This window comes from Malaclemys terrapin, chromosome 5, assembly GCF_027887155.1.
Source record: "Malaclemys terrapin pileata isolate rMalTer1 chromosome 5, rMalTer1.hap1, whole genome shotgun sequence".
Classification (NCBI taxonomy): Eukaryota; Metazoa; Chordata; order Testudines; family Emydidae; genus Malaclemys; species Malaclemys terrapin.
In genome coordinates, this window is record NC_071509.1 from 92,287,113 (window position 1) to 92,307,296 (window position 20,184).

Consider the following 20,184-nt stretch of genomic DNA (forward strand, 5'->3'; position numbering starts at 1 on the left):
CAGGGAGCATGAGGCCTATAGGTTGGCAGGAAGGGAAGAAGGTTGGTGGCATTATCTTAAAGGATGAAGGGAGAGAGCTGGAAGCATGCAGGTGTGGGGGAGAGCAGGGAAAATGGTGAGAGGGAAGAAGCTATGGGTCTGAAGAATGTTTGAATAAGCTGTTCCAAGTCCTAACATTTTGTTATGAACTATTGAGACTCTGTACACGGTACACAAAACATTTCTTTTGAGATCACTTGAAGGTTTAGCACTGACCCTTTGATTTTTCACTTTTTATCAGCTTCCTATGACTAAAAAAACCTAAAAATGTGTCAAAGCCAAATAATAACAAACAGTAGACAAAAATGACATACAATACAAAAAAAGGGAGCGGAAGGGTGGTCCAATGGTTAGGTCACTAGCCTATGCCATGGGACATATTGATTCAGTTCCTGCTCTGCCACAGACATCTTGTACGAGACCTTGGGCATGTCAATTAGTCTTCCTCTGCCTCAGTTCCCATCTGTAAAATAGTGATAAGAGCTCTTCCCTACCTTACATGGGTGATCTGAGGACAAAGACTGTGAGGTGCTAAATGCTACGGTGATAGAAGCCATACAAATAACAAAGATAGGTTGAATTCCTGACATTCTGCATCATATCCATCCGGGTATCTATTGAGATTTTAAACCCTGAGTAACTAAAACTATTGGGGAAAAATCAGCCTAAATTCAAGAAGCATATGTGGAAGAAAAGTGTCTATAAACATATCATGTTTCAGACTTACAGCTTGCAACGTTTTTGAGATACTACAAGTTGATGAGCATGAAAGGAAATGTCTTTAAATTTAAGCCTAACAAATAAAAAGCAGCACAATAACACCAAACTTGGCTAGTGTGAGGAAAAGCAACTTTACTGCATATCCTCCCAGTGAAAATCTGGCTCAATTGAGATAATTGGAACCAGGATTTCATCATCCACTTTTGATTTTTATTATGTATTACTGCAGATATCCATTCTTTATCCAAAGATTATTACTTTGATACATATGTACACTTAATTTTAAATAAATTGGATCAAAACAACTATCTTGAATGAGAACTATAAAGTAATTACCTAAGCTTTCAGCTAAACGGGAACAAGGTGAATACTCCATACTTATAATCTCTTACCTTTACTATTTAAGTTATTTAGGCTCTGGATCTGCATTATACCTTATGAACTTTAAGCCTACCCCATTGAAGTCCATTCTTGCTGAATAAAGGCCTTATACTTGACATTTGGTACATAACTGAGCCAGTCTTAGCAGAGATGTTTGATATTAGGTCAAATGAGTGAATTTCTAGTTATGTTCTTCAACCATTTTTGACCATGCTAACATTTCAGGTGTACTAACAGTAGACCTGGTCAGAAATGTCATTGATTCATCAAACCTGAGATGTTTCAAGAAAACAATTTGAGTTTGATTAATTTTTGTTGCATAACAAGCAGGGTTCTATGAGGGATGGTGGGCCTTGCACCCAGGGCCCTAGGACCACCACCCAGCAGCTCACCTGAGTAACCAGCAAAGGGAACCAATGAAGGCTTAGCTCACAGAGGGCACCTGATTCAGGGAAACATCCAGGACCTCAATTGGCTGAGATGCTCTATATAAACCAGCAAGTAGCACAGAAAGTTGTCTGAGCATCTAGAGGATTCCCTGGTTGTCTGCTACTATGGACCCCTCCTGCTTACTTGACTCATGGTTCCTATCCTTCTATCCCAGACTTGCATCTATTCCCAGTTCCTGCTTTCCTGCCTTACTTCATGTTGCTGCTTCTATGCCTTACCCCTGGCTCTAGCTCTGACCTTCAGCTTGGTACCTGGCACTGTCATTGGCTCCAACCACGAGGTCTGACTTCTGCTCCAGTCCCTATACATGACTGCCTGTGCCCTGGTCATTGCAATGACCAGGGCATGAGCAGTCATGTCTAGGGACCTGTTTCCCTGCCAGTTCATGTGGCGGGATGCTGAGGCTTCCAAGGTCCATGACTCTGGGGTAGACCTGCAATGTGGACTGGCAATAGGCTGGGGACCCCAGGGTTTCCAGGTTTTCTGCTATGAAGCTGGGAGCCTGGAAAGCCTGGACAGTCTCAGTATTTCCTGGCTTCTTGCCACAGAGCTAGGAGCCTGGAAGCCTCCTTGCCAGCTGGCTCTGCAGGCTGCCCAACACTTGAGGCAATTGGCTCCTCAGGCTGCAGGAGTTGGGCAGCTTGAGGAGTCAGCTGGTCCAGGGGTTTGGTAGCTCTGGGGTCCCAGCTTGGGGGAGTCTGTAAGGCAGGGTTGCCCCAGAGCAACAGGCTCCAGGATCAGGAGCAGCTGCTGAATGAAATTGACATGAATCTTGTCAGTTGCACTGGGTCCACCACCCAATAGGAGCATATATGTATTTTTTGGAAACATCCTGTTTCAGCATTTCTGAAATGAAATTTTTTGGAATCTCCAGTTCATGGGAAATCTCAAAATGTTGAAATTTCCTTTTGAACTAGAAATTCTGAGTTTTAGCCAGCTTTAATGAGCAGTAACTGTTTTGATGATACCCAAAGCCACTCTCTAAAGTGTGGACTAAAAGTTAACAATATATATATATATATATTGTAAATTTTCAACATTTTTGTTTGATCATCTAAACCAGAAAATACTTTTGCTTATTCCTTATTTAAAGTTGGCTGGAAGTCTTGATTTTATTATGTTTTACTTTTAAGAATGAAATCTCTTTTCTCCTTGTCTGCGAAACAAGAGGGATTTAAAAAAATGTTATAAGTTTCTGGAAGTAGAAAAGACCAAATGACCGGTAGGTATGGTGTACTGAACTTGGATCTAGGATACATTATACATATTTATTGGAGATAGGGTGGTCAAAATATGCAGAAAACAGTAGAATGAAATGAGTAACTGCTGGAATGACGTATCAGCCAGACAATGCTAAATTAGAGAGCTGAGACCCACAGGCATTCCTCTGGAAAGGTAAGGGTGATACTATCCTGAGAGTGAAAAGTATTAGAATGCTGCCTGTGTGATGACTTTACTTGACTGAAGAAATAGAGGAATGGTTTTGATTTATCTAAAGGTTAATTAACAGGTCACTTATGATTTAATTTTTGGTCTCTTAAAAGAAACATCAACTAAAGGCCAAATTCTGCACTTCTTGCATGTGCAGATACACACAATCTATTGGAATCAATTGGAATTGTTGGTTCATAAGGATTGAACTGTGTGTGTGTGCCAGCACAGAGCTGGGTTTTTCCAAGAGCCATAAAGAATCATTCAGAATCATAAAACTTATGATAATTCTGCTATAAGTGATAACATAGTGGTTCCATGATATGACTACATGGGTCAAGTAAACTAAGAAAACAAAGAAAAATGGAAATACGTCCAAATTATCATGTGTTGACTGAGGTGGAAAGCAACTGGAAGTGTCTGAAGAATTTCCAAGAGACTATGAAAGATAGATAAGAGGTTATATAGTTATTGGATTCCTAACTTATTTATTCTTCTTAAACTTCCTTTGATTTTTGTGTGGTATTACTCTTTAAATGAAACATTGTTTCTAGTATTCTCCCACCCCTCTATCTTGAGGGATAAGAAAAAAACTGAGCAAGTTAATTGCAATGCTATGAGTGGTACATTGTATTCATTTTTATAAGTATGATACATTCAGTTCATTGAATTAAAAGCTTATGGCCCAATCCACAAATATTGGGAACATAAAATTGATCTATAATGTACTAAGGGGCTTGTGATTTGGACCTCAGGGATTAGCATCTGGCATCTTAAAAATCTTACACACTGAATGTTTTCATAGTTAATGAACTTTAGTCATGCCTCATAGACCGTTATATATGGCCGATATACCCCTGATTTGCTTAACGTAAAATTCCAATAGATTAGTGTTGCAAAATGGGATTTCATTGGAGTCTGTTGTACTTACTGCACACTGACAGATTTACTGTGTATATGTACTTCAAAAACCATCTAGAATCATAAAAAATTATCATGGTACACATTACATGAATTACAAACTGGCTAAATGATAAAAAGGCTAAATGTAGTTCTAAACAGGGAATTAGAGAGTGGGTGTGTTTACAGGGGTCCTGCAGGAATAAATTCTTGGCTTTCAGCTATTTCGCACTTTTTAAAATTACCTGGGAGAGCATAAAATTATCACTGATAAAACTTGCATATGATATGAAGACTGGGTGAGTGGTAAAGTGGACAGAGCACTGATACAGAGCAACCTGGATTGCTTGGTAAACTAAGCACAAGCAAACAGTATGTATTTTAATACTGCTAAATGTAAATGTATGCACCTAGGAATTCAGAACATAGGCCATACTTACAATATGGGTGACCATTCTGGGAAGCTGTGACTCTAAAAGAAGATTTGGTGTGTCATGATGAGCATGCATTTCCACTGTGATGCTATGACTAATGTAATCCTTGATAGCATAAACAGGGGAATCTCAAGTAGGAGTAGAGAAGTTATTTTACTTGGCAGTGGTTAGACCACTGCTGGAATACTCTGTCTAGTTCTGGTGTCAACAAGTCAAGAAGAATGCTGAAAAATTGGAGAGGGTTCAGAGAGAAGCCATGAGAAAGGTTAAAGGATTGAGAAATATGTCTTATAGTGATAGACTCAAGAAGGTCAATCTATTTAGCATCACAAAGAGAAGGTTTAGGGGTGACTTCATCAGAATCTACATGGGAAACAAATATTTGATAATGGGCTCCTCTGTCTACCAGAGAAAGGTATAACATGGTCTGGCTGAAAGTTGAACTAGACAAATGTTAACAGTGAGGGTAATTAACCATTGGAACAATTTACCAAGAGTTGTGATGGATTCTTCCTTATTGGCAGTTTTAAAATCAAGATTGGATTTACTTTAAAATATATGCCTGAAGTCAAAAAGAACTATTCTGGGGAAGTTCTATGTACTGTGTTATTTATACAGGAAATCAGACCAGATGATCACAATGGTTCCTTCCGTCCTTGAAATCTCTAAGGGTACATCTACACTACAGCGGGGAGTCGATTTAAGATACGCAAATTCAGCTACGTGAATAGCGTAGCTGAATTCGACATATTGCAGCCGACTTACCCCGTTGTGAGGACGGCGGCAAAATCGACTTCTGCCGCTTTTTGTCGGCGGCGCTTACTACCACCTCCGCTGGTGGAGTTAGAGCGCCGATTTGGGGATCGATTGTCGCGTCCCAACGGGACACGATAAATCGATCCCCGAGAGGTCGATTTCTACCCGCCGATTCAGGCAGGTAGTATAGACCAGACCTAAGTCTATGAATCCCCACCCTCAAAACTATCTTACATCCAGACACATAGAGAAAGAAAGTTTCTGGTTTGTCAGTGACTACAGAATGAAAAACACCATCAAACCAAGCATCATAAATAAACTGTACTGAATTCATGTTTGCATTAGGGCTGTTGATTAATTTGCAGTTAACTCATGCAATTAACTAAAAAAAAATTGCGATTAAAAAAATTAATCATGATTAATCGCAGTTTTAACCGCACTGTTAAACAATAGAATACCAATTGAAATGTATTAAATATTTTTGGATGTTTTTCTACATTTTTTAATATATTGATTTCAATTACAGCACAGTATACAAAGTTGACAGTGCTCACTTTATATTATTTTTATTACAAATATTTGCACTATAAAAATGGCAAACAAAAGAAATAGTATTTTTCAATTGGTGTTTTTTTAATCGTGTGATTGGTGTTTTTTTAATTGCATGACAGCCCTAGTTTGCATGATTAGCAGTTTGTGCAATTTGGAATATGATGGCAGGAAATGAAATTAGTCTAATGTATAGCAGGCCTCAGATTCTAGGGTCCCCTTCTGCTTCCACAGGAAACAATAGCAATTGACCATGGTATTGAATAACCTTTTGGCAGATATTGCTATAACGTATTTCCATAGCAATTTAAAGTAAAATTTTCAAAATGCCTAAGTGACTTAAGAGACTAGATCACATTTGCAAAAGTGACTTAAGCACTTAGACACCTAGGGCCCATTGACTTTCAATAAGATTAAAGGTATCTACACAGCAGGTGGCAGGTGTAATTCTTTGCACGTGTAGATGCGCATATACTAGCTCTGCTTAACTTAATGCCAAAAATATCAGTGTGGCCACAGCAGCACAGGTAGTGACTGGGGCTGGCCACCTTAGTACAATCCCACCAGACCTCCTGGGTATGTACTTGGGCAGCCAGCCAAAACTGCAGCCTGTGCCAGGATGGCTACAATGCTATTTTTAGGCACTAGCTTGGGAGGAGCTAGCATACGTATGTCTACCCACACTGGGAATTACACTTCTCTGGGCAGCTCTTAGGCCTTTGTCACTTTTGAAAATGAGAGTTAGGCATTTGTGAAAAATTTACTCATACTTGCTCTCTTGCTAATCAAATTTATTCTCTTCTAAGTAATTGCTTAAATTCCTTCTGTTTACTGGTGAATAGTTTCCCCCAAATAAGTGTCATTTATCAATACATTTTAATTTGGCACAAAGGAATTTTAAAATGGCCTTAATTCTTGTCTTTTCTTTAATTTATCTAAAATATAATTGTGTACAGTCAACATAAGTTGTCACAATATTGATGGTGTCACTTAGTCCAATGGCAGCCTTTTTCTAATTGTTAAGCAACAGTTGGTTGTGTCCTGAGGACAAAGCCCATATCAAGGGGTGACACATAGCTGAACCACTCGAGAGTGCATGGATGGGGCAAGTTACAGTTCAGGAAGCCAAAACTTCCTTCCTATTACCCCTTGCTTCCAAAGGTAGTAATTTACTACTGGCTGATGCCCCTGACATGCTGGTTCAGTGGTGCAGGCCAGCACAATGCAGGAGTGAAACTCATTTTCCATCACTCTGTGACCACTTCCTGCCCAGCTATTTTGGAGTGAAAATAAGTGAGCTGACAGTTTGCTTTACTCTTGTGTATCTGAGCTGGGTAGCATATATAGGTTAGGGTAAATTGGAGAAGGAGTCCCCATCCTCTTTTTGGGAGGGTGCACCTTCAGGGTGAAAATCTTGCCCATTACATGAGTACATATGATAAGTATTGTGTATCTTAAAAACTGCTTTAAATAGTAAGAAATGGCCTTCTATAAGGATTTTATACATAATATTGGTGACAATAAAATTATTACTATAAGAAAAATGTTCTGTGTCCCAAATCTTTAAAAGTGTTGGTACAAAAATACATATGTACTTTGTGCTCACCCAGGTTAGGTGCACCAATACCATGCGGATCAGGATTTGCGCATGTGTGTAACTAGATGTAATGGGGCATATGCCCCACACTGGCCAGTAAGGGGTTAAAGAGGCTGTATAAAAAGCATCCATAGAAGAGGGACTGTGAGGAGCAGGCCATCAGGGCCCAGCAGGTTCATATAAAAGAAGCCTCAGGGCAGAGCAGGTGCCTGGAGCTTGAGGAGGGAGGACTGTGTCTCTAGCAGGCTGAGAGATCTTTGGCACCTTGGAAAGAGCTCCTGCTGGCAGGGACTGGGGGAGTAAGAAGAGCTCCTGGCTGGCTGCTGAGACTGGGTAGTTGCAGGCCCTGAGAAAGGGTAAAGAAGGTGGATGTGGCTGAAGGAGACATAGCAGCATGGAAAGGAATTTGGGGCACAGCAGGAGGTTGCAATCCACAGGGTCCCTGGGCTGGGACCTGAAGTACTGGGCAGGCCTGGACCCCCCCCCACCCACTCACCACTGGGGAAGTGGCAGAACAATTTATGCAGTCACCACTGGGGAAGTGGTTGGACTACTGAGGGGCTAAACTTTCCCCGGAAGTGGGGAACACGGAAAGTGTCGCAGCCAGAGGGCTGGGCCATGAAGAGGATGCTGCAGTTCCTGAGGCTGTGAGAGAGGATGCAGGCAGCCAGCAGAGAAGCAGTGATGATGTGCAAGCCACGAACAGTGGGCACCAGCCTCCAGCTACTCCCCAAGATGACCAGCAGTAGGCGCCAGTCTGACAGTGAGCTACATACCCCATGACAGTAGGCATAAATGCACTGGAGTTTGTGTGGTGCAAGCTGGAGATGGAGAGGTAGTTTAACATGCACTTTTGAAGATTTTGGTTCTGTTGCAAAGAAGGGTGACTTAGTGTTCAGTACATAAAGTGAACACACATATTTTGCTTAATAGCTGATATCTGAGAAAGTTAAACATGTTAAAACTAAGGCTGGGTAAACTTTGCATAGTTTTGTTTATGAAGGGGTTTGGGACATGGACATTAGATTTCCTCTGTTTTTCAGCACAGTGCAATTTGGAACATTCAAGATAAACAGGATTGACATTTGAGGTTTTGCTTGGCCATTACAGTCCATGACTATAATCTAGGAAAATTTTAATCCATGTATTGAAAATGGATAGAAATTCCCCAAACCAGCTTCTATATTTAGTATAGCAGTGCTAAAGTTGAGCATAACTAGTAATGTATCAAGTAGTAACACTTGCAACTTTTTTTTCTGCTAAAAAGCAAATTGATAGATAAATGTCCTGAGAATCAATAAAACTCCTTGATTGTGACCTCAGTATGTACATATCTGCAAGTCACTGATAGCTAAAATAAACCTGGGTAGTTCAACAATTGACTGTAGAAAAACACATCGCACTCTTTCTAGAAAATGTTATTGAAGACAAAGTGATTAGGGCTGCATCATTACCTTTGAGCCCAGTTCTGAATGTCCCTGAACACGAGGGGGTAAATTTTCAAACTGTCGTACAGAAAAGCTGCATAGAGAATACCAGTTTTTCTTAATAGAAAGTGCTTGGGGAAATTTATCCCTGAGTATTTAAATTAGTCATTAATCAAAAAAGCAATTTGTTGGGCATTTGAAAATCATTACTAGTTTGAAGGACTTAGAGTTTCTATTTTAAGAAGTCTAGTGGGCATACAGAACTTCAGCTACCACTGGGGAATATCCAGTCTACCAGGCAGTTTAAATACTGTATCTCCAACAAGCATATGTAGCTTAATTTTCACAGTTCTATTGTAACAGTCTTATTATACAGTATTTATTCATAATGGGGAAAAATAACCTTCAGTAAAACAAGTAGTATGAACTTCTTGTAACCAAGAATGTTAATAACTGGTTTGCAGAGCTCTTGTTGGCTCATCTTGTAGCAGACGTGCTGCTGTGTGAAAACCTACATACAGCATGGTCAAGTCTAACCTAATTACATGTGTACACTGACTTTAGGAAAGGAATGGTGGAGTAAGTAAAGGGATAAAGGTTATATTACCCTGCAGCACTCACCTTCTTATGCTGCAGGTTGTGTCCCAAACACTAGTGTCTAGTGTGGTTGCTGCAGTATTTTTAAACCGTTGTTTCTAGAACACCGTAGAATGTTTTTCTTCCATGGGCTTCAAACTGTTTTTTTGTTGTTTAAAAAGTCAGATTATAGCTCAGCCCATGCGGTTGGGGTGGGCATTTGGGGTGGGTGTCTGTGCATTTCTTCCCGGTACATTAGGTCCACGTGCAGAGGGGGAAGCAGGTACTGCACATTTATTACTACCCTCACCACATAGGTGGGTGCAAAATGGGCTGAACCTTGGCTGAGCCCCCAGCACAAGGTGCGGTGTAGTAATCTGCTACTAGTATTGGGCTTTCAGTGGCACAATTCTTTCCAAGAGGTGCTCCTGGGGAAGCATTCAGCACTCTTGCCTTTACACAGGGGCAGATCGTATGTTTAGTGAATAATCAAGCTATTAATAAGGGTGAACCATCTTGAGTAAAGATGGGAAGTCCTGGTGTCCTTATGCAGTGTCAGGAAAATGTCTCATTCAGAAACTCCAGGAAGTGGAATGGTATGAATGATGCTCAGTGGAATGTAGCTGCTGTTGCTAGGAGAGGTGGATGGGGCCATAAATGATTAATAAAGACACCACTGGGTCAAGAGCTGGTCTATATATTATCTGTATAATGCTTTCATAAGTTGCTTCTGATGTGTTCTTCACTAACTCATACAGATTTGGCTAGATAAGGACATTTTATTATAATAGATCCTTTGCACATACTGTTTATAAAATGTGGGCATGTTTCAAAATGGAATAGAAGTCATTAGTAGCATAGAACATCTTTATTTTCCCTGGTCGAACTTAAACCTCTCACTCCTTGGAGGCCATTTCTTCCCCTTGAAAGAAGGCAATAAAATATATGCCATGTGAAGAAAGATATAAAATATTGCCTACTCATTACCTGTGGGATCCATGTGAAGATAATTTACTATTTCACACATGATGATATGTCTCCATTGGCTTTTTAATATGTATTTGTTTTAGATAGTTGGATTCTGTTCAGTGGGGTCACTATTGCTAAGCTTGATAAGTAAGCAGAAGGAATATTTTTGCTCTATTGGGGAAAAAATGCCATTGGCTTTCTCACATAAGTAAGGTCCAAACATTTGGAAGGCAGTTGCTCAGGTCAATGTGTAAAATAATGCATTCTCAAAAAATGTACCCACATTTTCACAAGCATTCATCACAATGTGTGTGCAAATTAGGTAATTACATGTGCAAATGAGCAGGTAGGAGCTATGCAGTTTTCATGTGAAGTCACAGTAAATGTATATGCAAATGCTTCATAACTTTTTCCCAACTATTTTTAAACTGAGTCTATGTTCAAGTGGATATAAGGTTCAGTGGGCCAAAATCAGTTTTGGTGTAACTCTATTGACTACAGTGGAATTGTAACTGCTTACACTAGGGCTAAATTTTATACCAATGTTAATTTCACAGCTTTAGCCAGAATCTCTGTTTTGCAGTAGCTCTCATATTAAAGAAAACATCTTCAGTAAAATAATGTCCCTAACACCATTCTAGGGCATTGATATTGTGTGGTTTCAAGGAGATGAGTATTACCTACTGAATCACCAACTTCTGCAGTGCCTAAGATACTGGAGGTCTCCCATGCAACTATTCCACCTCAACTAACTTGTGAGAGCTCAGGGGCGGGCGTGGCTCTAAGACATGATGGAGCAGTTGGCTGTAAACCCCTTAGTGCTATCTGGAACTATACTTGAGCGTGCGCTCTCTTTTTCAGTCAGTGCCACAGTGAGCTGCTTGACTCTTGTAGACTAATAGATGGTTTGTCAAAGTTGTTAAAACTAACTGCTACGCAGCCCAATGTTTGCCCATGGATCCTATTCTTGTGGTTTCACACACAGACCTGTAAATAGCTTAAGTCATCCACTGTCAGAAAAATGTGGCAAAACTTGGAAATTTAAGTGTCCCACTGGAAGAATGTGCTGCTGAAATCTTTGCTAGAAGGCTTTTTAAGTTCCATGAAAACGGTGGGGTTTTTTGGACTTTTCACAGATTTGCGGAAAACTTCTCAGCCTTTGTCAGCATTGGTGACAAATGAGTTCTGCTATAAAGGAATTTTCATAACATTGAAATAATGTAGGACAATGACTGCAGGGTTTGTAAGATTTGAACTTTCACAGTAATGACAAAATATCTTAAATAGGTAGAAGATTATTGACAGTCCTGGAAAGTTGGTAAAACTTTGTCTTGCAAAAAATAGTAGCCAGCTTTTATTTCCTCTCCCCTCACCAATGTGAAAAATTCACAGAGGAAAACTTTCACTTATTAGAATCTTATATCTAGTAGAAACTGCAAAGAATGCCCAAGCACTTAGAGCCTAATCCAAAGCTCACTGAAGTAAATACCAAAATTTGTATTGATTTCAATGGGCTTAGGATCAGTGCCCTAGCAAGAAATATTGTGATTGCATGGTACAAATCCCGAGTTCCACTATTTGTCTTTTAAAAGATCTTAGTACAAGCAACATAGCATAATGAAATCATAGGGGCACAACAAAAACAATGCATCTATAGTAACTCTAACAGGAAACCCCAGTGGCACATAAAATACAATATCACCCAGCTACTCATCAAATAAAGTACTATTGTATAAATACTGTCTTCAGTCATCCTTGTCGTTTTGTGAAGGAAAGGGAGAGAAAATCCTGTGACTAAGGAAATACAGATTAAAGCAACTGTGCCATAAGGCACAAAAGTAATATCCTGGTTCAAGAGGATGTCAAACTCTAGAATGTGAGTAATCACAGAAGACACCAAAAGAGCTCTATCAAATTCTCCCCATCACTTATAGGTTTCCAAAGGTTGCCTCCAAATTATCAGCAACTGAGGAAAAACATAAATATATCCAAATAAGAAGAAGCTGATGGATCTTAATATTTCAGAAACATTAAAGTTATTCTGGAGCATATTAAACAGTCAAGTACCTAGGAATCCTATTGTTTTTGAATATATAATTTTTTTTTATAGTTTAAAATTCATTTATCAATTGGTAAAGTGTTTCAGTAAATTCTAGCCATACAGTGGGTACATGGAATCTATAAAATACAGGCAAAGAGAGTGTGTTTTATTGGTGGCCCTGTTACATGTAGTCTTCCAATTTTTTTCTTAATGTGCAAGTAAATGTTCAGCCTTGGGAAGACATACTGTGGTGTTAAGGCTTATTTTTGCAGATTTCTAATCGATGCAGTTTCTGGAAAGGGAGCTATGCCATCAGAATGATAAGGGAGGGAGAGGAGTTATTTAAGCTCCAATGTGGAAAGAAGAACAAAATGGATATAAATTGGCTATCATCAAGTTTAGGCTCAAAATTAGGTAAAGGTTTCTAACCATCAGAGAAGTAAAGTTCTGGAACAGCCTTCCAAGGCGAGCAGTGGAGGTAAAAAACCTAATTGGCTTCAATACTGAGCTTGATAATTTTATGGAGGGGACGGTATGACGGGACTGCCTATGATGGCATGTGGCCAATTGGTGACTGCCAGTAGTAAAAATTCCCAACAGTTGGTGATGGAACACTAGATGGGGAGGGCTCTGTGTTACTACAGAGAATTCTTTCCCAGGTATCTGCCTGGTGGGTCTTTCCCACATGCTCAGGGTATAACTAATTACCATATTTGGGGTCAGGAAGAAATTTTGGGTCAGATAGGGCAGAGATCCTGGGCATTTTTTCGCCTTCCTCTGCAGCAGGTTTAAATTAGTGTAAATGGTGAATTCTCTGTAACCTGAAGGCTTTAAACCATGATTTGCGGACTTCAGTAACTCAGCCAGAGGTTATGGGTCTATTACAGGAGTGGGTGGGTGAGATTCTATGGCCTGCAATGTGCAGGAGGTCAGACTAGATGATCACAACAGTCCCTTTTGACCTTAAAGTCTATGAAATCTCTGGCACAAAAGAAAGATACCTTGTTGAACAACACTAATATGATGGAACAAACAAACTATGCCAGAAGAGGGCAAAGAGACAGTCACAGTACAAGGTAAATATAAATGTATTTAAACACATTAGAAACAAGAATGTGATGGTAGTCCCTTTACTGTAAAGAGGGGGAAAAGGAGAGCTAAAGAGGATGCTGAACAAGCAGAGATGTTAATTGAAATTTTGTGCTTCAATCTTCCTGTAGAAAATAATAAGGAAATTCCTGTTTCAAAGGTAGCCATCCATACTGCAACTGGATCTACATAAGTTAATGCTTGTGCCTCTGTGGCTCCCCAGTGACTTCAGTATGTGAGTGTAAGGGTCTACTCACATGGATCCAATTGCAGGATCAAGCTGAGCTGCAATTTTTATGGGAAATCTTTTGCTGATCAAGCTCAAAGTTTTAAAAAAATATTCTACTGTGATGCAGTATGATGGGAGATTGCAGAAGCCATGATTATGTAGCTTAGTAAGGCAAGGAGTTACCGCAGATTTGATTGAGGTATTTGAAATTTCATTCTGTCTCAGGTAAAGTAACAAAGGGCCACAGATGGTGACACTTAAGGCCAGGACATCTAGATCAACAAAGTAGATATGACTTTTGTTGTTATAAGATTTTTTATTTTAAGTCCAGTCTCAGCTGTTTTAGTAAACTCTGTGAAGCTGATGAGCTTGGTGAATTCATTATAGTTTTTATCAGGAATAAATGTGCCCTGATAACTCAAATCCACAGATAAAGCAGTCTCTCTCATTGTTGGCTGCTGTTTCTTTTGATTATTTCATTATTATTTTCCCTGACAACTTTTCTCAGCAGGTGTTAGGTACTATAGTCTCTGGGCCACAGCTGTAAATGTTTTTCATGGTGTTTTTACCTTGATTTTCCTAAGTGTTTCTGAGCTCAAGTGAAGATATTCATAAAAACACACGTACATAACACTGAAACTCTGCTTCAGAATTATCCTAGTTAACTGGGCACAGTAATTTACTTTTTCAAAAAACGACCTCTATTTTTCTCAGAGATGTCTATCAGTTAAACAGACATTTCGTAAAACTTTCCTGAAATTTTATTTCCTTTTTCCATCAGTTGTGATCAAGTCACAATGGAAAATTTATTTAGAAACTCTGATGTAGGATACCTTCCTCTGTTAGTGGATTTAAAAGGATGTATTATGGTCTAAAAATAGCTTTTTAAAAAGGTTTTTAACAATGGTCACTTCAGCCATAGAAGTGTACATTTCTCAAGATTTCAAAAAGAACCAACACAGGTAAATTAACAGTTTTTAAGTCAGCCACTTTTTGTGGCAAGAAGAAAAGTTTAAATTACTATTAAAACTTGATGTTGCTTTCCTTAACTAAATAATCAGAAGTAACTGGCCAGAAATTATTCAGATTTTAGAAGAAAATTATCTTTCAGCCCAAAGAATTTACTTTTTCTTTATCGCTCCCAGTAGCTTCAGTATAGGTATATATATGCCCCGAGGAGAAAGAAAGGGGAATGTGTGCCAAGTTTTTGACTGGATAGAATTTTGGTGTGAAGTTCTAACCTTGTAAAACAGAGATTTATGATGGAATTGCCAAGCTGCACAAAATACACAATAGTGTGTATCTTACCTAACTTATATGGTATTGGTCCTAAATGTGCCATGCATGCCTGGAAAGTACGGAGTTCCCTCACCTCCTATGGAAATCAGTGGGAGTTAAGATGCTCAGCACCTTGCAGGATTGAGCCCATAGTACAATCAATGTTGGACCAGGCTTTCAAAACCTGAAACTTGTAAATGCAAAACTATTGCCAGCACATTTTAAACCATTTTTGGACTAGTAAGGGCCCAATTCCCTTATTGTCTTGAGCAATCTCACTGACTACATTGGGTACACTGAAGTGAGTAAGGGGTTAAGGACCAGACGCAAGTACCAGATTGTGCTGGCAAATCAGTGCCTTAGACATCAAGATGTCTAAAATAGTGGTTACAATTTTATTTATGCTCCCACCATTTACAGTTATAACTTCCTCCTTTAACAAATTAAAGGAATTTTAAAACTACAGTGGAGTAAAATAAAAAAGTAAAGTACCATAGGTATATGGCCACCTGAGTTTCCTTTTGTCAGATATCTCCTCTAGCTGGATACAATGAGCTATATTTATATAATGTAAACCTTCACTTGACTACATGCTTCTCCATTATGCCCGTGTCACGTATGATACAGTTGCAGTATCACATACAATACAGTTCTGCCTCAGGCTGCCAAGTGCCCTCTTGTGGTTTTCTCTTTCTAATGCAGGAGCTTACTATGCAGACTCCATTGCCTGCCATGATGCACTTGGAAACAGGTGGCTGTTGCTGCAGTTCTGAGCACTGTCACAGCTACTCTGTAGAGACGTGAACTCATTGCCCTTTAGGTGTAGTATTTAAAGCTACAGAACCAGCTGAGAAATTGAGATGGCTGGCACAGCTAAAGTTAAATTAGGACACTCAGTTCCTGGAGAGTCACAAACAAGTTATAGAAGCAGATTCCAAATGTGGTGTTGCAGAAAAATAGGGTGGTGAAGACATTAAAATCTTGAAAAATAAGACACAAATTAAAGCTATAATTATGGACCAGTTTATGCATATTTGCACAAATACATGCATAAGTATACCATACATATCCCGAAAGCATACCTGAGGGACTAGGAAGATTGCAGTCTCCAGTTGTTTTTGTTGTGCATAAATGTCTAAGCTCAAACTCTTTCCCCTTCCTGAGGTTTTCTTTTAGAAGGGTGGAGAGGATTTAGAGCAAGAGAGACAGAATATTTTTTATAGTCTCTTCAGTAGCCTCTTTAAACGATGACATTCCACTAATCTAGTAAATGGGAGTGAATTTATCCCACCGCTAAAAGCACTTGATAACTGCTGGCAGATAAGCAGAAATAAACTACAGTAGTAGGTACAAGATAGATCCAACATTTTATTATTCTTAACTCCTGAGATGATTTACAACATATATTTGGGCAGTGACGAGACTAACTATCCTTCCTATAAAATGACCCTCTGCTGCTCACTTCTCCAAATAAAATAAAGCTTTTTTAGTACAGTCATTGGAGCAAAGGAATGAGAGATAGGAGACATCCTGTGTTCTCTATAAGGCCTTTGGGATCCTCATATGCAATGGGTATATAAGTGCAAAGTATTACATAATATACACATTACTATTATTATTGGGCTAGATCCTGAAGTCTTTACTCAATTTTTAGTCCGTCCTTATTCATGAGAAATATCCACTGTCATTAAATGTGCATTTTGTCTGAATAGACTGTGGGGAAAAAATCAGAACAAAGACTTCATGGTTTGGCCTATTAATAAATATTTATTATTAATATTTAATTCTGAGTAAGTTACTAAATATTGTGTGGCTTTAGACAAATCACTTTACCTTCTTGTGCTTTTGACAAACCAGCTGGAAAACTGTCATAACACTGGTATAAGACATAGCTGAGAATACATATTCTCTAGCTTTAAAACGTTAGCAGGAAGCCTGGGAGAAGGGAGGTTGGGGAAGGTTCTAGGTAGAGCTGAGCAGAGAAGGGTTAGGGTTAGGGTTTTGTGAAGAATTTTCAGATTTTGAAATCTGTTTTCATTTTGATTTTGAATGAAAACCAAAGACGGAAGAAGGATAAAGGAGATTGAGGCGCAAGTCATGTTCTCGTCCATCCTCCCCGTTGAAGGAAAAGAACCAGGTAGGGATCGTCGAATTGTGGAGGTGAATGTGTGGTTACACAGGTGGTGTCGGAGAGAGGGCTTTGGATTCTTCGACCATGGGATGTTGTTCCGGGAAGAAGGATTGCTAGGAAGAGATGGCATCCACCTAACGAAGAGAGGGAAGAGCATCTTCGCAAGCAGGCTTGCTAACCTAGTGAGGAGGGCTTTAAACTAGGCTTGCCGGTGGATGGTAACCTAAGCCCAGAGGTAGGTGGGGGAGTGGGATACCAGGAGAAAACAAAAGGAGGAGGGTACAAGATGGGAAGCTTCCTGATTCATAATGAGAAAGTAGGGCAATTGGCTAGTTATCTTAGGTGTATGAACACGAACATAAGAAGCCTGGGAAACAAGCAGGAAGAATTGCAAGTCCTGGCACAACAAGGAACTATGACGTGATTGGAATAACAGAAGCTTGGTGGGGCAGATCACATGACTGGAGCACTTTCATGGATGGGTATAAACTGTTCAGGAAGGACAGGTACGGGAGGAAAGGTGGAGGAGTTGCATTGTATGTAAGAGAGCGGTATGATTACTCAGAGCTCCAGTTTGAAACTGGAGAAAAACCTGTTGAGAATCTTTGGGTTAAGTTTAGAGGCAAGAGCAATAAGGATGATGTTGTGGGCATGTGCTATAGACCACCGGATCAGAAGGATGAGGTAGATGAGGCTTTCTTCAGACAATTAACTGAAGTTTCCAGATCACAGGCCCTGGTTCTAATGGGGGACTTCAATCACCCTGACATCTGCTGGGAGAGCAATACAGCAGTGCACAGACAATCCAGGAAGTTTTCGGAGAGTGTTGGGGACAACTTCCTGGTACAAGTGCGGGAGGAACTGACTAGGGGCCGTGCTCCTCTTGATCTGCTGCTTACAAACAGGGAAGAATTGGAAAACAGAAAAGCAGACTTTGACTCCCCTAGGGAACTGATGGGCAGGATCCCCGGGGAAGCTAATATGAAGGGGCAAGGAGTCTAAGAGAGCTAGCTGTATTTTAAAGAAGACTTATTGAGGGTGCAGGAATAAACCATCCCAAAGTGCAGAAAGAATAGCAAATATGGCAGGCGACCAGCTTGGCTTAACAGTGAAATCTTCGGTGAGCTTAAACTCAAAAAGGAAGCTTACAAGAAGTGGAAATTTGGACAGATGACTAGGGAGGAGTATGCAAATATTGCTAGAGCATGCAGGGATGTAATCAGGAAGGCCAAGGCACAATTGTAGTTGCAGCTAGCAAGGTATGTGAAGGGTAACAAGAAGGATTTCTACAGGTATGTTAGCAACAAGAAGAAGGTCAGGGAAAGTGTGGGACCCTTACTGAATGGGGGAGAAAGAACAGGAGTACTTGTGGCACCTTAGAGACTAACAAATTTATTAGAGCATAAGCTTTCGTGGACTACAGCCCACTTCTTCGGATGCATACAGAGTGGAATAAATATTGAGGAGATATATATACACACATACAGAGAGCATAAACAGGTGGGAGTTGTCTTACCAACTCTGAGAGGCCAATTGACAAAAGAAGAAGCAATGGTCTCAAGTTGCAGTGGGGGAGGCAACACAGTGACAGATGATGTGGAAAAGCTGAAGTACTCAATGCTTTTTTTGCCTTGGTCTTCACAGACAAGGTCAGCTCCCACACTGCTGTCCTGAGCAACACAGTATGGGGAGGAGGTAAGCAGCCCTCACTGGTGAAAGAACAGGTTAAGGACTATTTAGAAAAGCTGGACGTGCACAAGTTCATGGGTCCAGATCTAATGCATCCAAGGGTGCTGAGGGAGTTGGCTGATGTGATTGCAGAGCCATTGGCCATTATCTTTGAAAATTCATGGTGATTGGAAGAGGTCCCGGATGATTGGAAAAAGGCAAATATAGTGCCCATATTTAAAAAAGGGAAGAAAGAGAACCCGGGGAACTATAGGCCGGTCAGCTTCACTTCAGTTCCCGGCAAAATCATGGAGCAGGTCCTCAAGGAATCCATTTTGAAGCACTTGGAGGAGAGGAAGGTGATCAGGAACAGTCAACATGGATTCACCAAGGGCAAGTCATGACTAACCAACCTGATTGCCTTCTATGATGAGATAACTGGCTCTGTGGATATGGGGAAAGCGGTGGATGATGTGATATATCTTGACTTTAGCAAAGCTTTTGATATGGTCTGCCACAGTATTCTTGCCAGCAATTTAAAAAAGTATGGATTGGATGAGTGGACTATAAGGTGGATAGAAAGCTGGTTACATTATCGGGCTCAATGGATAGTGATCAATGTCTAGTTGGCAGCTGGTACCAAGTGGAGTACCCCAGGGGTCAGTTCTGTGGCCAGTTTTGTTCAACATCTTTATTAATGATCTGGCTGATGGACTTAATTGCACCCTCAGCAAGTTCGCAGATGACACCAAGCTGGGAGGAGAGGTAGACATGCTGGAGGGTAGGGATAGGGTCCAGAATGACCTAGACAAATTGGAGGATTGGGCCAAAAGAAATCTGATGAGGTTCAAAAAGGACAAGTACAGAGAAAAAGAATCCCATGCATCGCTACAGGCTGGGGACCGACTGGCTAAGCAGCAGTTCTGCAGAAAAGGACCCGGGGATTACAGTGAATGAGAAGCTGGATATGAGTGCGCCCTCATTGCCAAGAAGGCCAACCACATACTGGGCTGTATTAGTAGGAGCATTGCCAGCAAATCGAGGGAAGTGATTATTTTCCTCTATTCGGCACAGGTGAGGCCACATCTGGAGTATTGCATCCAGTTCTAGTCCCCCCACTACAGAAGGGATGTGGACAAATTGGAGAGAGTCTAGCAGAGGGCAACAAAAATGATTAGGGGGCTGGGGCACATGACTTATGAGGAGAGGCTGAGAGAACTGGGGTTATTTAGTCTGCAGAAGAGAAGAGTGAGGAGGGATTTGATAGCAGGCTTCAACTACCTGAAGGGGGGTTCCAAAGAGGATGGAACTAGGCTGTTCTCAGTAGTGGCAGATGACAGAACAAGAAGCAATGGTCTCAAGTTGCAGTGGGGGAGGTCTAGGTTGGATATTAGGAAACACTATGGTGAAGCACTGGAATAGGTTACCGAGGCACATGGTGGAATTCCATCCTTTGACAAAGCCTTGGCTGGGATGATTTAGTTGGTATTTGTCCTGCTTTGAGCGGGGGATTGGACTA